We start from the raw sequence: 23,283 nt of genomic DNA, 5'->3' as shown, positions 1-23,283 counted from the left end.
AAATTTTACAGAATTGAGAATTATATACTGAAGTTCAAATAATTCCTTAGACTTAACAATGGGTATAGAAAGGTATTTCTTAGTGAGTCATGGTAGACCACTCTCTTGAATTCCATTCGCTCTTCCTATTCTCTGAACTGTTCTCATTCTCTCAGAATTCTTCTCTCAGAAACACTTCCAAAAGAGAAGCATGGCGGGGATGGGCAATGGGTTAGTGATGGAGAAGGTAACAGGATGCCCCTTTGAAACCTGTCCTAAAGGAGATTTCATTTCTGTCATCTCTCCATCCTCTGGAAAAAAAAAAAATATGATACCAGTTTTCAAAGGATGGGTTTAGTTTAAATTAAATGTGAGCTTGTTAATTATGGGCTTAACCTATCAAAGTGTTAGTATTCTTTTCAGCAGTTTCAGGTGGGAGAATGCAATGACTTTCATTCTTGTTGAGCAAGGATGGGTTCTGGAAAATATCATTCTACACAGACATGATTCCTGCTTCTAGAATTTAACCTTCTCTAGCCCATTTTTGAGCCATTGGTGGGAAGGTATGGAATTAATTGACTTCCACCAAAGTAGTGCCCCATAAACAAAATCTACCTATTTACCTTCCAGGATTTTTTCCAAAAGCTCAGGTCAACTAGGTTCTTCCTTTTGGTCTCATCTTCTTACTGAGGCAAAACAGCTCAGGGAAACTTCAGAATGTCCTCTGGAAACATGAAAGAGAGGTTAACTCAGTTTGGGAGGAGAAACAAGTTAGAAAAAGGATGAACCAAAAACCACAAAGATCCACAAAGCAAGAAAGAAAATCAAAATTAAAGAATTAAGATTCAGAGTTTAGCAAGAACAGAAATCACCCAACAGCCAATCAAGGTTGACTAAGTAGGTACTATTTGCCATTTCCTGTACTGGACTGTGGGAACACAAAAAATAAAGAAACAGAAAGCGGGAGGAAAAGAAGGGAGAAAGGAAGGGAGGGAGGAAGAAAGGAAGGAAGGGAAGAAGAGACATATACACACACACTGAAAGAAAAAGAGGGGGGGAAGGAGGGAAACGGGGAGAGAAGGAGGAAGGAGGAAGGAGGGAAAGAAAAAGAGGGAAAAAGGAAGGAGAAACGGAAAGAAGGAGAAAGGGAGGCAGGGAGGGAGGGAGGAAGGGAGGAAGAGAAAGAAGGAGGAAGGAAGGAAGGAAGGAAGCAGGGAAGGAAGGAAGGAAGGAAGGAAGGAAGGAAGGAAGGAAGGAAGGAAGGAAGGAAGAAGGAAGGAAGGAAGGAAGGAGGAAGGAGGGAAACGGGGAGAGAAGGAGGGAAGAAGGGAAGGAGGGAAGAAGGAGGGAGGGAGGAAGGGAGGAAGAGAAAGAAGGAGGAAGGAAGGAAGGAGGAAGGAGGGAAGAAGGAGGGAGGGAAGAAGGAAAGACTTGTCATAATAGAGCTTATGGGAGGTGGGGGGAACACTATATATACATATAAAATAATATATAATAGTTTAAAAGTGAGTATAAAAGAATTGTAGGGAGAAGAAAGATTCTATCAAGCAATCAACCAACATTTATTAAGTGTGTGAGGAATAGTACTAAGTACTATTATCCAGGGGCATCAGGAAGACCTCATAGAGCAGGTAATCCTCCCTGAAGCTGAGCTCTGAAGGGAGTTAAGGATTCTAAGGTGGAAGTGAGGAAGGAGAGCATTCCAGGTATGGGGAAAAGCTTGTTTAAAGGGTCAAGGAGGGAAGTGAATTGCTTTACAATTGCCTGCAAAAACAGCACATATCTATCTTCAATATACAAGTTCAACTCCTCATATCTTCCCAGTTAAACTATAAAGTTCCTCTTCTCCCCAGCCTATTTATAACTTCCGACTTGCCTCCAAACTGAGTGTCCTGCCCCAGATCTAGTTGTACCCAGTGTAGGTTGGTAGGCTTCTAAGACCCTCTGACCACTTGCTAAAATTAATACACTCACACTAGCTGTACTTTTCAGATCAGATTGCTGTGGACAACCTGGGCAACAGAAAACTTCCTTTGTAATCTAAGTGAGGCTGAGAAATCGATAAAATGACTGTTTCTGATAGTTACCAAGATGTTCCCACAGCAAACAAAACCAAACACATCCTGACACGTGGAGTATGCGTGTGCTCAGAATTGCAAAGCAAACAGAAAAGGGATTAGAACATTGGTTGTGGATTCATCAAAGGCAGGATGCTTTCCCCCTTATCTTTTAACTTCCTTCAAGGAACAGTTGAGGGGAGGAAGTCTGCTCTAAAAGGTCTTTCCTTTTTTTTTTTTTTTAATAGTATTTTATTTTTCTAAATATATGTAAAGATACTTTTCAACATACATCTTTATATGACTTTGTGTTCCAAAATTTTCTGCTTATTTTCCCTTTCTCCAGGACAGCAAGTAATCTGATATGTTAAAATTGATATATATAATCTGATACAGGTTAAACATTATTTCCTAATCCTCAAATTTTTAGTGACCTCTCTTCTTTCTTTGTTACTTTGTATATCTTGGAATATACTTGGTATTTATCTTGTCACCACTAGGAACATAATCCCCTTGAAGGTAAGAACTGTTTGGATTCTGTCTTCATATCAATAGGCCTACCATCATGCCAAGTCACAGAGTAAGTGCTTAACCCATGGGCACAAAGGAAGGAAGAAAGGAGGGATGAAAGAAGGAAAGAAGGAAGGAAGGAGGAAGGGAGGGAGGGAAAGAGAGAGGGAAGGAGGAAGGGAGAGATGAAAGGAAAGGAAGGCAAAGAGGGAGGAGGGAAGGAGGGAGGGGAGGGAAGAAGGGAAGGAGGGAAGGAAGAAAGGAAAAAAGGAAGGAAGGAAAGGAGGAAGGGATAAAAGGCAAGGGAGGGAGGGAAGGAGGCAGATATATTTGCTGAATTGAATTTCACTCATTCCATAGAACTTATTTAGCTGAAACTAATTTGTCTCCAACAAAATGATCAGCTTGTGATTAAAAGATAGTAACCTATTTTATGTTCTATAATTGCCTGCAATTCTTCCACACCCTTCATTAGGTTCCCCCTGGTCTCACTTTTTTTTTTTTAAATCAGATCTTTCTGCCAGGTTTTCCAGGACTGGAGGTAGGAGTAGTCAGTGATAAAAGATAAGGGTTTCCAAATGGTCTTGTGACTTGTTTTGTTGTCTAATGCTATTACTACTGGATTACTTCTCCCAGAAACTGCTGCTTTGAATGCTCCTGGCTCTCCTCCTACTTGTCTGATTATTTGGCAACCTGTTGGGAGTGTTGAAGACTTGGAAGATGCCCACCATTCCTCCAATATCTTCAGTCTCTTAACTTTCACAGATATTCAAATAAATACAGATAATTTAGGAAGCTCCTGTTTGCCAAAAAAAAAAAAAAAAAAAAAAAAAAAAAAAGTTTTGCTCTTGCAAAGCCCTTTTTTAAAAATTTCAAAAAAACATTTATTAAGCATGTGAACTACATTGAATTAGGAATATAAAGATGAAATAATTTATAGCACTTGCCCTTAGAATGTATAATCTAACAGAAAAGAATAAGATATGAACATGAATGATATTATAAGACAGACCATGACAAATAAAAAGGGAAGATCTAGACAAAAATACTTTGAGACATTTGAGAATGAATAGATCATTTCCACTTGGAGGACCAGTGGTCAAGATCATATGAATGAAATGGCATTTCAATGAAAGAAAGATGAGATTTCTGAGGAGAAGGAAGTCTAGGAATAAGCAATGGCAGAGATGGGGGAGGGCAGATAAGAAATAGAAATGGGAAATGAATGTGTCAAATGTAGTTTATTTTTTTTATTTAATAAGCAAGGATGAGCCACTAAAGATTTTTATGCTGAAGAATGGCCCAATCCAAGCAGTCTATTGTTCATATGGGTAAAGGACAGATAGATCATATGGGTCCATCCATCTTTTGATAAATGGAAGCTATCATAAAAAAGAGGCAAAAAGGGCCTAAAGTAGTTCTAAGTAGGAAAGGAAGGAGAACATATAAGAGAGGAAAGATTGGGGAAGAGTGAAGGTAGGGGTAGGGGTGGAACCAAGATAGAAAAATAAAAGAAGGGACTCACCTGAATACTCCTAAATTCCCCTGTAAACAAATTTAATATAATGCCTTCAAATGCATGCTGGAGCAGTTGATCCAACAGAAGGACAGAGAGAAACAATTTTATAGCTCAAGACAACTTAGAAGGCTGGGAGGAAAAATTGTCTCACTAAGGTAGAAATGGAGCATAATCCAGCACAGTCTCCCCATGACAAGTCAGCAGCAGGCTTTGGAGGCAACTGAATTGACTGGAGTTCTCAGCCCTCAGGCTGTAAGGGAGTTGGACAACTAGTCAGAAGGAGATTAGAGGGAACCCTTAAGTGCTGGCATTATACAGTATTCTGTTGTGTCACCCATACTCATTTCTGTGTCATAATCCAGAGCAAGAAGAGCAACAGCATGTCAGAGCTTTTGACCACAGTGGGACTGGGGACTCTGGTCATGGTTCCAGGCAGAATAGAATGCTCATTGTCTCTCACAGACCAGAACACAGGCCAAGAGAGCAACAACCACACTTCTCCTTAGAACATACTACTTTAGAAGTACTGAAAACTTAAAAACCTCTAGAATTAACTCTGAAAATAGCAACACAAAAAAAACCTTGAAGCTTAGGGCAGTGCCCCCACTACCCCAGAAGCATAACTGTAGCATAAAGTTAAAAGTCAAGAAATAGGCTGCGGAAATGAGCAAACAACAGCAAAAAAGAACCTAACCATAGAAAACTACGACTGTGACAGGGAAATTCAAAATATAAATTCAGAAAAATATAAAAAAATTAAAAATAGCTATATTCAAAACCTCAAAGAAAACTGTGAACTGATCTCAGACAAAAAGAATGAATTCCTGGAAGAGTTCAAAAAGGATTTTTAAAATTAAATAATAGAGGTAAAGTTTGGAAAAGAAATGTATCTTGTATCACTATCCAGGAAAATCATGGGAAAAAAAAGAGTCAAGAGTTTGATAAAGGAGACGCAAAACAAAATACTGAAATTAACAATTTCATAGGCCAAATGGTAAAAGAGGCACAAAAATCCATTGAAGAGAAAAATCTTAAAAAGTAGAATCTGCCAAATGGAAAAAGACACAAAAACTCACTGAAGAAAGTAACTCCTTGAAAAATAGAACTGAGTAAGTAGAAGCTAATGATTACATGAGATATTAAAAAACCATAAAATGAAATCAAAATAATGGGAGAAAATAGAAATGTGAAATATCTTTCATCAGAAAAACAACTGACTTGGAAAACAGATCAAAGAAGGATAAGTATTATTGGACTAACTACTGAGTTATGAGATCATGAAAGATGAAAAAGGACCAGTATGTGCAAGAATATTTGTAGTAGCCCTTTTTGTAGTGCCAAGGAATTGGAAAGTGAGTAGATGCCCATCAACTGGGGAATGACTGAATAAGTTACAGTACATGAATGTAATGGAATATTATTGTTCTATAAGAAATAATGAGCAGAATGATTTCAGAAAAGCCTGGAAAGACTTACATGAACTGAGACTGAGTGAAGTAACTAGAACCAAAAGAAAATTGCATATAGTAATAGCAAGATTATGAGACAATAGACTGTGACAGACTTAGTTCTTCTCAGCAAAACAGTGATACAAGATAATTCGACAGACTTGGGATAGAAAATGCCATTCACATCTAGAGAGAACTATGGAGACTGAATACAAATCGAAGCATATTATTTCCACCTTTTTTGTTGTTGTTTATTTGCTTTTTCTCTGATTTTTATTTCACAACATGATTAATATGAAAATGTGGTTAAAAATGATTATGCATGTATAACCTATATCAGATTGCTTGTTGTTTTGGGGAGGAGGGAGATAAAGGAGAGAGGGAGCAAAAAAAATATAACTCAAAATCTTTTTAAAAATGAATGTTAAAAACTATCTTTACATATAATTTGAAAAATAAGATGATATTGAAATTTAAAAAAATTTAAAACAAAGTGTAAAAAAAGAAAGAAACTATTGGACTACCTGAAAGCTATAATCAGAGAGAAAAAACAGAGACACAAAGAGACAGAGACAGAGAGACAGACACATATACACACAGAGAAAAAACCACACATACAGAGAGAGAAAGAGAGCAAGAGAGAGAGAGAGAGAGAGAAAGAGAGAGAGAGAGAGCGCTAGCCTATGACATTTGATTTCAAGAAATTATGAAGGAAAACTGTCCTGATATCCTAGAACCAGGAGGTAAAATAGAAATTGAAAGAATCCACTGATCACTTTCTGAAAGAGATCCGCAAATGACAACTACCAGAAATTATATAGCCAAATTCCTGAGTTCCTAGGTCAAGGAAAAATTATTGCAAGCAATCAGAAAGAAATAATTCAAATATTTTGGAGCCACAAGCAAGATAACATAAAATTTAGTAATTTTTATATAAAAGGATCAGAGGCCTTGGAAAAACAATATTCCAGAGGAGCTAGGATTAACAACCAAGAATCAACTATCCAGCAAAATGAGTGTAATCCTTTGGGGGAGGAGGAGAGGAGGACATTTATTCAAATAGAGGACTGATGGAAAGACCAAAGCTGAACAAAAAAAAAAAAAATGACTTTTAAATATAAGACTCCAGGGAAACATAAAAAGGTAAACTAGTAAGAGAAATCATAAGGGATTCAATAAGGTTACACTGTTTCCATTCCTAATGGAAAGATGATACTAGTAACATCTAAGAATTTTATCATTATTAGAGCAGTTAGAAGGAGTAGACTTAGAGGTCATTTAGTTGCCTCCAGTAGGAAGGAAAGAAAATGTGATTAGGAAGATGTTGGGATATACCAGGACAGAAACAGAAAAGTAGAAGGAGCAAATTAGTTTGGAAGGGGAAGGACCCAGGGAAAAAGATTTCAGTTTTGTACACAGGGTTCAAAGCTTAGCTGAAAAGGACCTCTTCAACCTGTTGAATTTAAGATGCTGGAAGGATATCAAGGTAGAGGTATTTATCAGATAACTGAAAGATTAGTATTAGGGCTCTGGGGAAACATGGGATATAAAACGGCATATTTTAAAGCTTTAAAATGCAAAAATCAACATTTATTCAACCTTTATTCCATTCTACATATAAGCAAGAGATAACTGAAACCACACAAATGGATGAGATGACCAAAGGAAGATTTAAAGATAGGAATTAAGCCTTGGCAGGTAACAATAATTCAAGGGCCATAAAAGAATGAGGAACCAGTAAAAAGAGACATTTAAATGGAATTGTAAAAGAAGTTTAAAAACCATGAGAATGCTGTAACATTGAAATAATAGAGACTGAATGTTCTGGAGACATCTTGAAACTAAAATGTCCAAAATCAAATTCCCCTCCTCTCAACCCTCAATTTCCCAACTTTCCTATTACTTTTTCTTAATTTAAAATTTCTTTTTTTTTAATTTTAGAAACAAATACAAAATAAAAAAAGAAAAGAAAAACACCGCCATGTGCACAGCAGAACACAAGAGGATTCAAAATATAAAATAATAAATTTCTATGTCAAAAAGCCTATATAATAAATACTACACATTATGGTCAGAGCTGTACATTTTTTTTTTTTTGCTCCCTTATAGGTTTTCTTTTGTTCTCTGCTAAGCACTTTTTACTTTATTCTTTTCCCCCTTCCTCTCCTTCATTTCCTAAGAAGGCTACAATTAAGCATAAATATACATATATATATATATATATATATATACACATGTACACAGGTATACACACATGTACACAAATATATACATACACATATACACATAAATATATACATATACATTTGCTCACATAGACATCTATAATCCCACACATATATACACATATACATTCATATGCAACTAGGTAAGACCGTACTATACTTTTTTGTCTTCTGTTTCTCCAAAGATAAATAAAATCTTCCTTCATTAATCTCCAAGTCTTTCCATATTATTCTAACTCCATTAACTTGCCATTTCCTACACCACAGCAATATTCCAACCTTATATTATCTATAACAATATTAATTAATATGGCTGACATATAGTACTGTTTCCCTATTTTTTCTCTTGATTAAATCTATTTTAGATTTAACTTTGTCTGAGATCGTGATCCCTGCTTTTTCTGCTCCTGATTTTTATTATTACATTTATGTGTATCTCTTATTTTTTATCCCTTCTGACTCTTCTGCTTTACATCTCTACCTGTAACTTAACTTACCCTCTCCCCCCAGGATCTCTTCCTTATTCTCTTCCCAACTCCACCCCCTTTTCCCTTGCCTTCTTGTTTCTATTTGAATTTAGAGACTTTTATAGCCTTCTAAATATATTGTTCTCCTATTCCCATTAATCTACATACCCTTCTATACTTTTTCTTATCCTATTCCCTTCACTCTTATTTCTTTATAAATTTAAAAGACTTTTATTACCTCCTAAATAGCTATGTTGTTCTCTTTTTAACCAAAATCTGATGGGACTAGAGTCCCTCAAAAAAATCCCTCCCTTATCTCCCCTATCCTTTTATCCTCTTATTTCTTCCTGAATTTAAAAGACTTTTATACTCTTCTAGCTATAGATATGTCTGTATATATGTATATTTTTTTCCTCTTTAACTTATTCCCAATGAGAGTAGGGTTCCAGAACTACCAGTCCTCTTCCTCCATCTAATTTCTTTGTGTCAGTTCTTCTAGCACCTCATTTGTATAATTACTCCTTTTGTCTTTTTCTATATGTTTTTGCTTTTTGGAATCACATCATACTCAGCTCTATCCCAAACTTTCCTTCAAATTACCCAAATACAAATAACAATCTTAGACATACAATTTACATTCCTTTGTATAAAACATAAACAGTTTATCCTTATTGAATCCTTTGTAGTTAGCCTTTGATGTTTACTGTATTTTTTATTATCTCGTATGTCCAATTTTCTATTAAGTTTAGATCTTTCTGCCACAAAGTCCTGCAAGTCTGACCATTACTGAACATTCCCTTTTTTTCTCTTTCCATTACTCTTGAGGGTGTCACTATTCTTCCCAGTCATCTAGGCTGGTAACCTCAGTGTCAGCATTCACTTCTTATTCCTACATATCCCACATATCCATTCTATTATCAAATCTTGTTTCTACCTTCACAACATCTCTCTTTTATATTCCCTTCTCTCTACTCACATGGCCACCCCTCTGGTGCAGGCCCTCGATATTCTTGCATGGAATTCTAGAGTAGCCTTCTAACTCATTTCCCTGGCTCAAGTTTCTTACCACTTTAGTCCATTCTCCACTAAGTTGAAAAAGTGATTTTCCAAAAGTATAAGCCTGACATGTCACACACTCTCTCTACTCCCCAACGCCAACTCAATAAATTCTAGTGCCTCCCCCCCATTTTCTCCAGGATGATTTCTAAAATCATCTACTGGAATTTAAGGCCCTTTACATCTTTATCCCTTCCTACTTTTTCAGTCTTCTTACACTTTATCCTCCCACCATGAACTCTACAAATCACTTACACTGCAACTGCTATTCCTCAAAATATCCTGACTGAACTTGAACTGGATGACTTGCTCCTAGCAATCAAATTTCCACTTTCTGTACAAAGTCTTTCCTAGACTCTTTCCCTCCCCACCCTACCTCCAGTACCTTACCTTTGAGATTACCTTCCATTTAGACTGTATGTCTTATATGTATGTAGACTGTATCTCCCATTAGAATGAAAGCTCTTAGAGGACTTTCATTCTTTACTTTGTATTCCAAGAGCTTTAATTTGGTTCCTGGCTCACAGTAAGCACATAATAAATGCTTATTTACTATCCCATATTTTCTCAAAATTATGCTATGAATCAAGACCAATATTTTTATCCCCATTTTATAGATAGAGAAATTGAGATTCAGAGAGGTTAAATGGCTTAGATTAAATCACACAGCTATGAAGGGAAGTGTTAATCCAAATCTAGTTCTTCTAATACCAGACACTTTTCCCACTATGTCATATTAGACATTATCTTCAACTTTGTCATCGAAATAAAGAAAATTCCCTCTCCCTCTAGACTTCGCTGAAGATTTCATTGAAGAATTTTTAGCAGCTTAAAAATTCTGGATAGCTTTCAAAATCCACTCTGGAACCAAGTCAAGAATAAACTACAAATATATTCCAAACTTTAGGACATCTGTTGAGGTCAAGTTGAGAGTAGGGTAAGGGAGGCAAAAACACTATACCCAACCATGGTCAACTTCTCTGACCTTATTTTGCATAGAGTAAGTGCTTGAGGGGGCTTATTAAATGGACAATGCAGTGGGAAAATAGATGAGGCTAGAAAGTGAAAGTAGCAATAGGCTACTCTCCAGATAATTGGTCCAGCCTATATAGAATTATTAGAAAAACTGCCTAAAGCCAAACCAAAAACCTGCTCCCAATATTCAGTCCACTCCAGTACAAATAAAGGTAAAAGTAACAAGATGTGTTTAAGGGAGAATGACAATAATTAAGAACACACATGTAAGTAGTTTTAGAGAGCTGAAGCACTTTACATGGATGATCTCATTTGACTATGAGGCAGGCAATACAAGTATTATAATTTCCATCCCATAGATGAGGAAATTAAGGCCCAAATCCAATTAGTCACAAAGAAATTAGATGACTTGTTTAACATCATACAGCTCTAATGGTCAAAAACAAAAACAAAAACAAAGACAAGAACCCAATAAAATCTAAATTCCTTTCGGAAAAGAAACACTGGTTTTGTCTTTGAGTGCCCAGCACACAGCCCTATACAGAGTAGGCACTTAATATTTGATCTCTCCTTAATTGATTTCCTAATTCACTTCCCAAATAAGCTATTCCAAACCTTCTCAAGATTCCCACATCATTCCCATACTCAGCTGAGAATCTTCTCTTTCATTTTACTGAAAAAAAATTCTTGCAATTTAATCTTCTTGTCTCATTCCCATCTTAAAACTCCTTGACACCATTTCCATTCTTTTCCCTTTCCCCCTAGCCTTTAACAAGGAAATATATGTACACTTGGACTGATTCCTTCTCCAGCAGGTAGCATGCTCAGTACTTCCTCAAATCTTCAATGTCTCCCTACGAACAGGACCTTCAAACAAGTCCAAGTCTCTCCCATTCTTTAAAAAATCTTCATGAGATTCTACAACTGAAACTGCTCTCTCCCATTGTCAATGATCTCTAAATCTCCAGATCTAACTGCCTTTTCTCAGCTCTAATGCTTTTTGATCTATTGCAACATGTGATGCTGATGAGGACCCTCTCCATTAAATATCCACTATATTCTGGGATTTTGTGCCACTCTTTTCTTTGTTCTTTTATCTGTCTGATTATTCTTTCTCAATCTCTTTTGCTGGTTCATCATTCACATTATTCTTTTTATTTTTAAAAATATTTTTACATCATTCTTTTTAACTATAGACGTTCTCCAAGATTCTTTTTTCAGTCTCTATACATTCTTTCTTGATAACTTCTATAAACTCCCATAATTTAACTATTATCTCTATGCAGATGATTCATAGACCTTTAATACACAATTCAACAGGTTGATTTCAGAAAAGCCTGGAAAGATGTACATGAACTGATGCTAAGTGAAGTGAGCTACGAAGAGAACATTATATACAGTTAACACTTATCACAGACCTTACATTCTAATAGGGGAGACAAGACATACTCACATAGGAGAGGGCTGACTACATGATTATCAACTGTGGTAGATTTGGCTCTTTTCAACAATAAGGTGATTCAAGGCAATTTCAATAGACTTGTGATGGAAAGAGCTATCGGCATCCAGAAAAAGAACTATGGAGACTGAATATGGATAAAAGCATAGTATTTTCACCTTTTTGTTGGTTTGTGCTTGTTGTGTGTGTGTGTTTTCCCCTCTTTGATCTGATTTTTCTTGCATAACATGATGAATATAGAAATATGTTTACAAAAATTGCACATGTTTTGGATTCCTAGTTGTCTAAGAGAGAGGGTTTGAGAGGAGGAAAGGAGAAAAATTTGGAACACAAGGTTTTGCAAAGATTAATGTTACATGTGTCTTTGCATGTATTTATAAAAAAAATTTTTTTTAACTATTTTAAAAAAGACACAGCTCAAGCAATATTTTTTGAAAGCTTTCCTGATCCCATAATTGCTATGGCCTTCCCTCCCAAACAACAATTCACTATTAACACATTTGTATTTATTCACTTTGCATTTATGCTCTTTCTCTATATGTGTGTGAATATATATATATGTATATGTATATTTATCAAATGAGATTATATTTGTAAAGAATTTAGCACAGTACTTGGTACATGGCAGAATGCTATAAATGCTTCTTTCCCCCCTCTCCTATGAGTATTTCTTGTCCCCTTTATTAGAATGTAAGGTCCTTGTATGTGCCAAAATGTTTGTGGCAGCCCTGTTTGTAGTGGCTAGAAACTGGAAAATGAATGGATGCCCATCAATTGGAAAATGGTTGGGTAAATTGTGGTATGTGAATGTTATGGAATATTATTGTTCTGTAAGAAATGACCAGCAGGATGAATACAGAGAGGACTGGCGAGACTTACATGAACTGATGCTAAGTGAAATGAGCAGAACCAGGAGATCATTATATACTTCAACAATGATACTGTATGAGGATGTATTCTGATGGAAGTGGATTTCTTCAACAAAGAGATCTAACTCAGTTTCAATTGATCAAGGATGCAGAGAAGCAGCTACACCCAAAGAAAGAACACTGGGAAATGAATGTTCAAATTTGGTCTCAGACACTTAACACTTCCTGTTGGTGTGACCCTGGGCAAGTCACTTAACCGCAATGGCCTCAGTAAAAAAAAAGAAAAATTACATTTTTGTTTTTCTTCCCAGGTTATTTTTACCTTCTGAATCCAATTCCTCCTGTGCAACAAGAGAACTGTTCAGTTCTGCACACGTATATTGTATCTAGGATGTACTGTGACATATTTAACATGTATAGGACTGCTTGCCATCTGGGGGAGGGGGTAGAAGGAGGGGGAGAGGGAGGAGAGGGAGAGAGGGGAAAAATCGGAACAGAAGTGAGTGCAAGGAATAATGTTGTAAAAAATTACCCAGGCATGTGTTCTGTCAATAAAAAGTTATAATTTAAAAAAAAAAAAAAATGTAAGGTCTTTGGTAAGTGGTAAGAGCTTCAATCTTCATACTTATATTTCTAGTATATACCAGGCCTGAACTTAATACTTGTAGACTGATTGATACTTGTTAAACTGAATTCATACTGGGCCTCCAATAACCCAATTCAAAGTTCTAGGAGTTACCCTGTCCCGAAGGAAAGTTGTCATGACTTTTTATCTGAAGATAATAGCTAAAACCTGGGATTAACACAAAGGTATCCAGCTAGCCCTACCTCTTGCCCTATACCTGAGTTCTGAGTTGGAATTTCTGACAACTGCATCAGTATGATTTTTAATTTATTCATAAACTTTACATGGAAACAAGGTTGACAAAGTTGCTTTCTTAATTGTATTTAAATCTATTACCATAATGAAAACCTGAAAAAAATCAGTGTCAAGGATTTTGCCCAAAAAATTACACTATAAATGTCCCCTTTGCTTCTGTAAAAAAGGAAATTCATGCTTAGAAAGTATATGTGATAAGTCTGCATAAGCAAATAACAAGAGGATTGAAGGTAGAGAATCTGCTCTAAATTTAACTTTGCTCCTAACTTGCTGTGTGACCCTGAACAAATCACTTAATCTTACCTTCCTCCCTTATGAAATGAGGGGGTTGGACCTTAGAGGTCATCTTTTCATCTTAAGGGTGAATCTCCTTGACAAAAAGTTATAACAAGCTGGTATGATGGTCAAAATCGAATATGATACATTTTAAAATGTATTCATCTAGAGCACTGGCTCTGAAGTCAGGAGGACCTGAGTTCAAACCTCAGACACTTAATACTTCCTAGCTATGTGACCCTGGGCAAGTCACTTAACCCCAATTGCCTCAGGGCGGAAAAACCTGTATTCATCAAAGTCTTATATTTGAGTTAAAAAATATAAAATACCCAAATACAAAATAAGCAAGACTTGGCTAGATAGCGGTTCAGTCATTCAGCCAATAAACATTTACTAAATGATCATTATTTGCTAGGCTTTGTACTAAGCACCAAGGGTTCAAAGAAAGGGAAAAAAATATAGTCCTTCTCCTAAAAATCTTATATTCTAATGGTCTAATGAGGATGATGAGGGGGAGACAAACTGGAAAATAGAGAGAGAGAGAGAGAGAGAGAGAGAGAGAGAAACAGAGAGAGAGAGTGTATATATACATACATATACATATATCTATAGATAGATAGATAGTAGATAGATAGATAGATAGATAGATAGATAGATAGATAGATAGATAATTAGAAGGAACTAGTAACCTGGGGACTAGGAAAGACCTTCTGCAGAAGGTGGGATTTGAGTTAAACCTTGAAGAAAGCTAAAGAAGCTGAAAGGGTACATACTAGGGATTTTAGAGTGTGTGAAGGGGGAATGCTCATTTCTTCTGCCTCACAGAATGCTCTAGTTTCTTTATAAGGCTCAGCTTATCTGTCACCTTCTGCCTTTCTCAATCCCAAATTTGTTTTGCTTGGCTATAAATGTTTTAACAATTGCTTTGTTTTTCTTGCTTTATCAATGGTGAGAGTGGGAAGAAGTGGAAAGAAAAGACTTGAATATAAAACACAATTGAGTTAAAAAATTGAAGACAGGAGGAACAGCTAGGTAGTGCAGTGGATAGAACACCAACCCTGAAAGTCAGGAGGGACTTGAGTTCAAATTTGGTCTCAGACACTTAACACTTCCTGGCTGTGTGACCCTGGGCAAATCACTTAACAGCAATGGCCTTAGCAAAAAAAAAAAAAAGGAAAGAAATGGGAATAGGTTTATTCCCTTAGGCTGTGGGGGTAAAATAGGAGAGATGCAGAGAATTGGAATGTGTTGCTCTTGATGCCCACGTGATCAAGCTGGAAGGAATCTCAAAGTCCATCTAATCTAATTCTCTCATGAGCAAAGAGAAGCCATGTTCACTCAAGCAATGAGCATTTGAAGCAAGACTTGAACTCACTGACTACAGAGCCAAAGTTCTTTCCCCTATACCAAATATTTAGCTGACAGTGAAGAGGAAATTTATGTTAAGGGCTACTTTATTCAGGAGGCCTTTCTGGGCTCCTTTCACTGTTAGTCCCTTCCCTCTGAGATTACCTTCTATCTGCTTTCTGTATCTTGTATGTACATATCTATTTGTTTCCCTTGGTGGATTTTCTCCTTGAGTGAAGAGACTTTGCTTTTGCCTTTCTTGGTATTCTCAGCTCTTTGCTTACTCCCTGACTAGGTATATAAGGGTTCAATAAATACTTGTGACCCTGGATGACCTCTGACCAGGAACCTATGATTTTTTAAAATTCTATTTTTTTTTTGTTTTTAATTCTGAATTCTCTACCTCCCTCACTTCCTGCTTCCCCAACCACTGAGAAAGAAAAACAAAATTGGTTACAAGTATGTAGAGTCAAACAAAACAAATAACTCTATTAGCCTGTGTGTGTGTGTGTGTGTGTGTGTGTGTGTGTACTGGATCTCTGAGTCTATCAGTTCTCTATTTGGAGGTGGATAGCACATGAATCCTCTGGAATTATGGTTGGTTGATATTTTGATAAAATTAGGAACCTATGATTTTTATGGATAATTTCCTGTCAAAAGGTAAAGAAAATGGACAATAGACATTCCCTATTCTTCCAAAAACGTAAAGACAGAGCCTTTCTCAGTACATAAGCGGCTAGTATCTGTTTCCTAGGGAATTTGTAAAGGGCCTATCTCCTTGGGGAATTTAAATGGATCAAGCCTAGTGAGTCCCTTGGGCCCTGACATTTCTCCCAGTCCCAAGTATTAAGTATTGGACAGATCATCCAAGGGATTTGTAAAGCTAAAGGGGGTTAGGGAGATTATCTGAATTAATATATTGTCACCATTTGGCCCAATTATCCTCAGAGAAGACATAATCCCTTGATCCCTAAGGAGGTTTAAAAAAAAAAAAAAAAGTAAGATGGGTAGTATTACTATCTTGCTTTATTTAACTTTTTGTTAGTTAACCTTTTACATTGTTGTGCCTTCCCTCCCTGAAGGATGAGCTCCTTAAGAGAATGAGTAAGGACTTTGCTTTGTACATCTTTGTACATTCAAGCAGTAGGTAGCCAAGATAGGGCCTCAAACACTGACAGACTTTACAGAAATATGCTGTGGACCAAGTTCAGGAATAATGAAAATGACTATCTATTGGCTTGCCCCAGTCCCTCCTGGGCCACTCATGTGTCCAGTAAAAACCCAAAGCAATGAATTTTTGCTTCCTGTTGGCGAAAAAGTCACTCGGATTTATTGTCTCATTCTAGGATATCTTCCTAGCTTCTCTGCCCATATGACAGACATCATAAAGGCTCAATAAATATCTGTTGATTGATTACACCAAATACAGTACTTTGCATAGATAGTAGGCATGAGGCAAATAAATGTTTATTCAATTGAACTGGACAACATAGAGAGGAAAGACTGCCCCATTTCACAAATATTTTTTCCTATAGTCCATTGGGAAGGAAATGTTTGGGGGGAAAACCAAACAATCTTAATAAACTAGAAGAGGGACTAGGGCCATTTCAACTCTTCCTATTATTTCCCAATTTAAAACCTCTAGATTCAGCCTTTCAGAGTTCTGACTTAAGATTCTGGAGTGAGTGAAGGTTATTCTATAAGTGTTCCTTTGTCTCTGATGTGACCCTGTCTTACACTTTCTAAAAATAACTTTATAATGTTGTTTTACATATATATATAGTTTGCATAAATATATGTATATATAGTTTGCATAAATATATATACATGTGTGTATGTATATATTGTTATAATAATAACAAAGCCTTTTCATAATTTAACTCATTTTATTCTCCCAACAGGCCTGTGAGGTAGGTGTTCTTTTTAAGTCAGGGCACTGAGAAGGTAAATGACTTGTCCAGGATCACATAACTAATAAGTACCTGATGCAGGAATTCCAACTCTGATCTCCTTGATGCCAAGTTCTGAGCTCTAATCACTGCACCACCTACGCAATCTAGTTTCAGTGTGATTCCGGGCCAAGCTTCTTTGGTTCCCTTTCCCATTCATCTGAGCCAGCTCGTTTTGGCAACATTCTTCTTAATGGGTCAAGTCTTCCATTTTTACTTTGGCAATTAATTACATTTAACATTTCCTGGGAACAAATAAATTATTTTTTCCTTATAGGGCTGGTATCAAGGTACAAAAACTCATACAACAGATTGCTCTTTTTCCTCTACTGCCCCTCCCCCAAGTTACCTAACCACCCCTCCGCTGGTTTCTGCTGTGAATGCAGGGCAGATTAACCCCTCAATTTTAGCTATTAATCAGGGCCCTCTAGCCACCTGAGAGAAAGAGGATTAAGCAGGGTCACAGACAGGAAAAGGTAAGCAATCAGAAGTCTCTCTAAAAGTTAAAAAGGTCCTTAAAACAAAGATATCATAGATCATTGGAAGGTAGCCAGCCACACAGTGGAAATAGGAACAAGGAAGGGAGGGAAGAAGAGGTTGTCAGAATTTACTAAACTAGAGCAGGAATTGTTTCTTCCCAGCTGTTGAAGGCTGAGTCTCTGTGCTATCCATTTGTTCCCCCTGCTCTCACAGTGTAACCTCTTTCACATTTCTGAGTCAAAAATTCAGAGCATGAATACCAGCTGAACTATTTGTGTAACCTTAGACAACCCCTCAGCCTCAATTCCCTCATCTGCAAAGTAAAGGGGATGGCCTTGATGGTCTCTGAAGGTCTCTGCCAGCTCTGAATCCTATAGTCTCATTATTAAGGCTGAAATCTTACATCAGAAAAAAACCAAACCAAGACAAACCTGTTCAGCTTATTTAAGAAACATGTTTACATTTTTATTCCCAAAGTCAAATGAATATTCTTCTGGTTTGATTCTGAAAATATGTTTACATTTTCACAAGGAGTTCCTCTGTTTACATACAGAGGAGCTAGATTCAACAAATATTTTTATGCATTAATCAACACCGATAGTCTGGTCAACAAGCATTTATTAAGGACTTTAATATGCCTTGTTAAACTAGTGTTTAACAATGAGAATACAAAGAAATGCAAAAGTTATTCCCAGTTCTGGAGCACACAACTAGCAAACAACTATATACAAATGAGATAATTGGGATAAATCAGAACTAATCAATTGAGGAAAGGCATTTGCATGAAAGGAATCATAAAAAGGCTTCTAGAAGAAGTGAACTTAAAGAAAGCCAGAAGTGGAGATGAGAAAAAGAATTTCAGGCATGAGGAAGTAGCCATGGAAAATAAAACAGAAGACACTAAACAATTAGCCTTGAAAATAGAAACATAAATAGAAGTACCATTTATGAATTTACTTGATAGTCCCCTAACCAGTATATGTTGGTCATCATAAGGACAAATCAATATGGAAGCTTCAACATGTGAAATTGTATAAAAAGTGGGTGGGCTTATGGTTAAGATCAAATATGAATTCTAATACTGTGTCATAAGATAAAATGGGGATTATAATACATTGACTACTTACCTTACAAATTTGTCATGAGGAAAGTGTCACGTTGACCTTAAAAAAGGCATATAAGTATGAATTATTACCATTATCCTGGAAACGTCCTGCCCATCAAGATTCAGCTAAAATAATAAGCCTATATCAAATGCAGTGAAAGCTATCTAACAGTAATAACATCATTCCATAATGCACAATTACTCTCTACTTGGCATTTTCCCATTTTAACAATTGTGTGTGTGTGTGTGTGTGTGTACACACACACACACACACACATATATTCACACATATATTCAAACACATATACTCATATATTATATCTATACACCCCATAAATGTACACAAAAATATACATGTAGATAGATATATGTGAATGATAGGTATATATGTATTATGTATGTATAATAGAAATGTTACATATATACACACATATATTCATTTACATGTGTATATATATTTTTAAATGGAATAAATTAATTCACATTTTCATGACTGTTTCTCCTTGGATTCAGCTCCAGGGGCTTAACCGGCAGGGCAGATTATTTACTTCAAGTCCACAAGGCAATCTGTTTGATGAATGAAAAAAGGCTCAAGGCATATTTATTTTTCAGAGGAAGCTGGATCCTATCTATCTTGTTAGTAGAGTTACAAAAAAAAAAGAACAGACTGCCCCACTGGTGCTACAATTTCCTAGACCATTCTCATTCCATTTCCATCATGTGTCACCCAGCCATAAAAGTGACAAGCAAATAAGGTCTCAGCCAAGGGACAGGGCTGTCAGTTCTTTTTTTCTTTCTTCTTTTTTTTTAAATGCTCCCTCACCCTTCCCCAAAATAACTTAGGCAGAGCTCTATTTATATCGCCCAAGTGTAAAATGAAAGCTGGCCCATTTGGGATGAAAGCCTGCAAACCCCTCAGTCCATATTCTACACCCTAGCATTCCAGGACTCCCCAAATGAAAAGAAAGATGAGATGCTGGAAGAATTCCAAGGCTTTTAACATCCCACTTAATGAAAACCCCTATTAGAATGCATGGCAAGGACCCACCATTAAGGAGTAGTCATTTGCTGAATGTGCCAAAAAAGAAGTGGGGGCGAGGAAGGGAGGGGGAATAATTGATCATAGCCCCTGACCACAGCACTTACATTTTAGAAATATATTTCCCAAGCTCCTCAGGGAAATTAAAACCACTCTTATTCCCTAGATAAGGGGATCTAAGCCTGAGATCCGGCTTCTGTCAATGAAGACATCCTGTTTTCTTTTGCTTAATCCTTTGCTCCCTTTCTAAAGGGATTTTTGGCCACCCAGAACTAGGGAGACAAGAGTGGAACCAGCCATCACAATTTTTAGAAATGAGAAGGTCCCAGGTTCAAGTTCTGATGCTGACATTTCTTAGCTATATGTTCTTAGAGAAGTCAATTCATTTCTCTGAAATTAAGTTCTTTCACCCTTAAAGGGGGGATTACATCACTGGGTTGTTATGAAGCAGGAAAATCCTCAAGAACTCAAGAAAAAGGGGGCAATGACCAAATGAGGTGGCTGGGTCAGCCTCATCTGCTCTAAAACAGTCAAACAGCAAGAATCCAGGAGGTTCCTAGGGTACAGGCCGCCTTGACTAACATTGCCTTCAGAGCAGTGGTGAACTAAACTTGTTCTGATTGGCCCCAGAAAGCAGAATTGTAAAACAGCACCTGGCACACGGTAGGCTATATAAATGTTAGCTACATTGACTATTATTTTTATTAACTGGGAGCAATGTGTGGAAAGATCTCCCTCTTTTTCTCAGAGCCTGACTGCAAATCCCACCCCTGACCCTGACAGGGGACAGCAGTTAACTCTCCAGACCTAATTTCCTCATCTACAGAATGAGGGAGGAGAACCGGATGGCCTCTTTCTGCTCCAGAGTGATGATCCCATGATTTTAAAGGGAAATATTTTTGCCAGATAGGAGGGGGACAAAATTCTCCCTAATAATTAGAGCTGTTCTGAAAATAAAACTGGTTGCCTCGAGAGGCAGTAGGTTCTACTTTATTGAAAGTCTTTATAGCTAACTCCTTAAAATACAGTGTTCAGTTCCTCAACAAGGACTGTTTTTCATTCAATCTTCTTATGTCCAAAGTCTTGTACAAAGTAGGTGCTTAATAAATGTTTGCCAGACTGGACTGGATTAGAGTGAATTAGTTTGTCAGCTCAATTTCCCCTAAGAAGCAGGGGAGAGGCTGGCACCCATGGGGAGCCATGGGAACTGGGAGAAGTGAAAGGAGGCGGGGTTAGGCGAGGGTGCCGAAGATAGACCGAGTTCACAATTTTCCCAAGGCCTGCACTCTCGGGCTTTCCTGCCCTGCTTTCTGACCCTGCTGAACAAACTGTGCCTTTCTGTAAAAATCAAAACAAACAAAAACAAATATTAAATCCTAGTCCTTTGGCGTGACAGCAGGAAAAAAATCCCTGTACTGCTCACCCAGGTGGGGAAGAATGAAATCTCTGCTGAGTAGCAGCCATATGCATGCCAGCCAGGCAACACCTGATCTCATTACCCAGCGGAACCTCGACCCACCCAGTCATTTTAAATAGATATCTAATTGTATCTGCTTACCTTACTTTAGATAGGGTCAAAGGCCTAATGGCCAGATTTCTTTCCCCTAAACTGTCACAAATCTAGTCTTTTAAAAATTACAAACTTAGGAGAGTAAAATCCTATTTAAATACTGATGTGATACTGATACCTTTCTGCCAATACATTATGAAGCTGGCAAAGTTCTTTCTCAATCCTTTTCAGGCTGTGACATGTGTGCATCAGGCTATGCTAGAAGGTGTGTGTGTGTTTGTGTGTGTGTGTGTGTGTGTGTGTGTGTGTGTGTGTGTGTGTGTGTGTGTCCATCCCAGCAAGTATATCTGTTAACAAAACCAAGAGATCCTGGAGTTTTGGGTTTGGGGGTTTCTTTTTGTTTTTGTTTGTTTTGGGTTTTTTGCTGTTCTGTCAGCCTTATCCCTTATAGAATTTCCCATGGAAAATGTCATTGAATGGTAGAACAGAAGGCATCTCACAGGTAGCCTAAATCCTAAGTCCACTCTTCCCTAATTCTTGTTTCCTGTGTAGTGGAAATGATTGAAAATCAGGGCTGGACTTGAATTCTGATTTTCCCATTTAAGTGAAGTTGGGCAAGTCAATGTCCTTTAGTTTCCTCATCTGAAAAAATGAGAAAATTGAATCTGATGAGTTTTAAGGATCTTTCTAGATCTAAATCTCATAGTCCTTCTTTATGGCTACAAGATTAGAACTCAGGTCTTCCTGTTCCAAGTGCAGTGCTCGTTCTTAAAAATGGCCTCACCTCCTGGCCAGGAGCTCATGGCTTTGCTCACTCATCTAGCTATCACATTTGGAATTTAAATCTTCAATCAAGGTTTTGAGCAGAAGTTTCAAAGACCCAAAGGAATGCATTTGTAATGGTGGATGGCCATTGAGGCATTAGTGGGAAGAAAATTAGGGTCAGGTACTTTCTGGCCTCCACAAATTACTTCATGAGTAGCAGCTACTTAGCCCAACTATATACATAATACACACAACCTCGAATCTCCTCTAGACCATAACAATCATCTTTACTCTCTACCCAGCAGGTACCAATCTGCAAAGGGAAAGATAAGATATAGGAAATCAATGCACCAAGGGCACCTTCATGATGCCCTCAAGTGTAATTCATGAAACCAAGAATGAGATCCATGACCTCATTTTAGATGGGTCCAGACTTTGGATACTGCAAAAACAAAAGAAACATGAAATCTGATGTTTTGTGGGAAATCTTACACAAAAGTGCTGTTTTCATATATCTTCTTGCACAAATGCAAGGCAGAAGAACAAAATGAAGTCCACACCCAAATTTACAACCAAACACCCTGAAATGGCACTTTTCTCTGACTTCTATAACATGAAGACAAGTGGCCATCTCCTTGGATTCTGAAAGGAAAGGCATCTGGGGATGGGGGGACTGCCATAAATCACGGTTCACAAAGAGAGCCTGGAGACTCCTGGAACTTGCCTGTTCTCTCCTGTCACTGTAACAGCTGTCCCCTGCATTTCCCCGTGTCTCTCCTCTCACCCCTCCTCCCCCAAGAACCCTCAGCGCCAGCAGAGCCCTGAGGGCCCAGCAGACAAGTCCTGGGACCAGGCAGCAGCTGCTTTTCTTTATGGGGGATTATTATGCTCTGCTGCCACTTCCATATGGATGGTTGGAGAGGATTTGGGAGAGAAGAAAGGAAAGAGGAAAGAAAGAGAAGGGAAGGATTTCCAACAACCCTGTATCAAAGCAGCTCCCTGCCCATCTGCAGGAGGTCACGCGGGCACGTGTGCACCCAAATCCACAGGAATCAGGACCCACTTTTACACACAATGTGCAAATGTATGTAAATAGAATGGACACAACCCCACACGCACGTGCGAGCACACGCGCACCCACACAGGCACCCGCACATCTACACTCCGGGCACAGCGCGGGTCTCTAGAGACTTGCTTCTTTCAAGGCCTCGAGAAACGCTGCTCCGGGCAAGGGGGTCACCCCGGGATGTTACTCGGGCACACACGCTCTCCTTCCAGCCCAGGCTGAGCACACACAGCTCATCCCTCTTTCCTAACCGCCTGAAGGAGGGCGGAGGGTAAAAGGATGGAACGAGAAGAGGGAACCCA

At 37.7% G+C, this 23,283-nt stretch overlaps 1 protein-coding gene across 1 annotated transcript in view; it reads right to left on the bottom strand.

Moving 5' to 3' along the window:
• GPRIN2 (G protein regulated inducer of neurite outgrowth 2) overlaps positions 1-23,283 on the bottom strand; it is a 34,237-nt gene that overhangs the window by 8,767 nt on the left and 2,187 nt on the right. Inside the window, exons 2-3 of the mRNA XM_051981865.1 lie at positions 18,624-18,659; positions 603-703 (exon numbers count right to left, since the gene is read on the bottom strand). The gene's annotated coding sequence lies outside the window, so the exon portion shown is untranslated. The remainder of the gene's footprint in view (positions 1-602; positions 704-18,623; positions 18,660-23,283) is intronic.

The sequence above is a fragment of the Antechinus flavipes genome, chromosome 2 (genome assembly GCF_016432865.1).
Source record: "Antechinus flavipes isolate AdamAnt ecotype Samford, QLD, Australia chromosome 2, AdamAnt_v2, whole genome shotgun sequence".
Lineage (NCBI taxonomy): Eukaryota > Metazoa > Chordata > Mammalia > Dasyuromorphia > Dasyuridae > Antechinus > Antechinus flavipes.
This window is presented reverse-complemented; position numbering and strand designations above follow the sequence as displayed.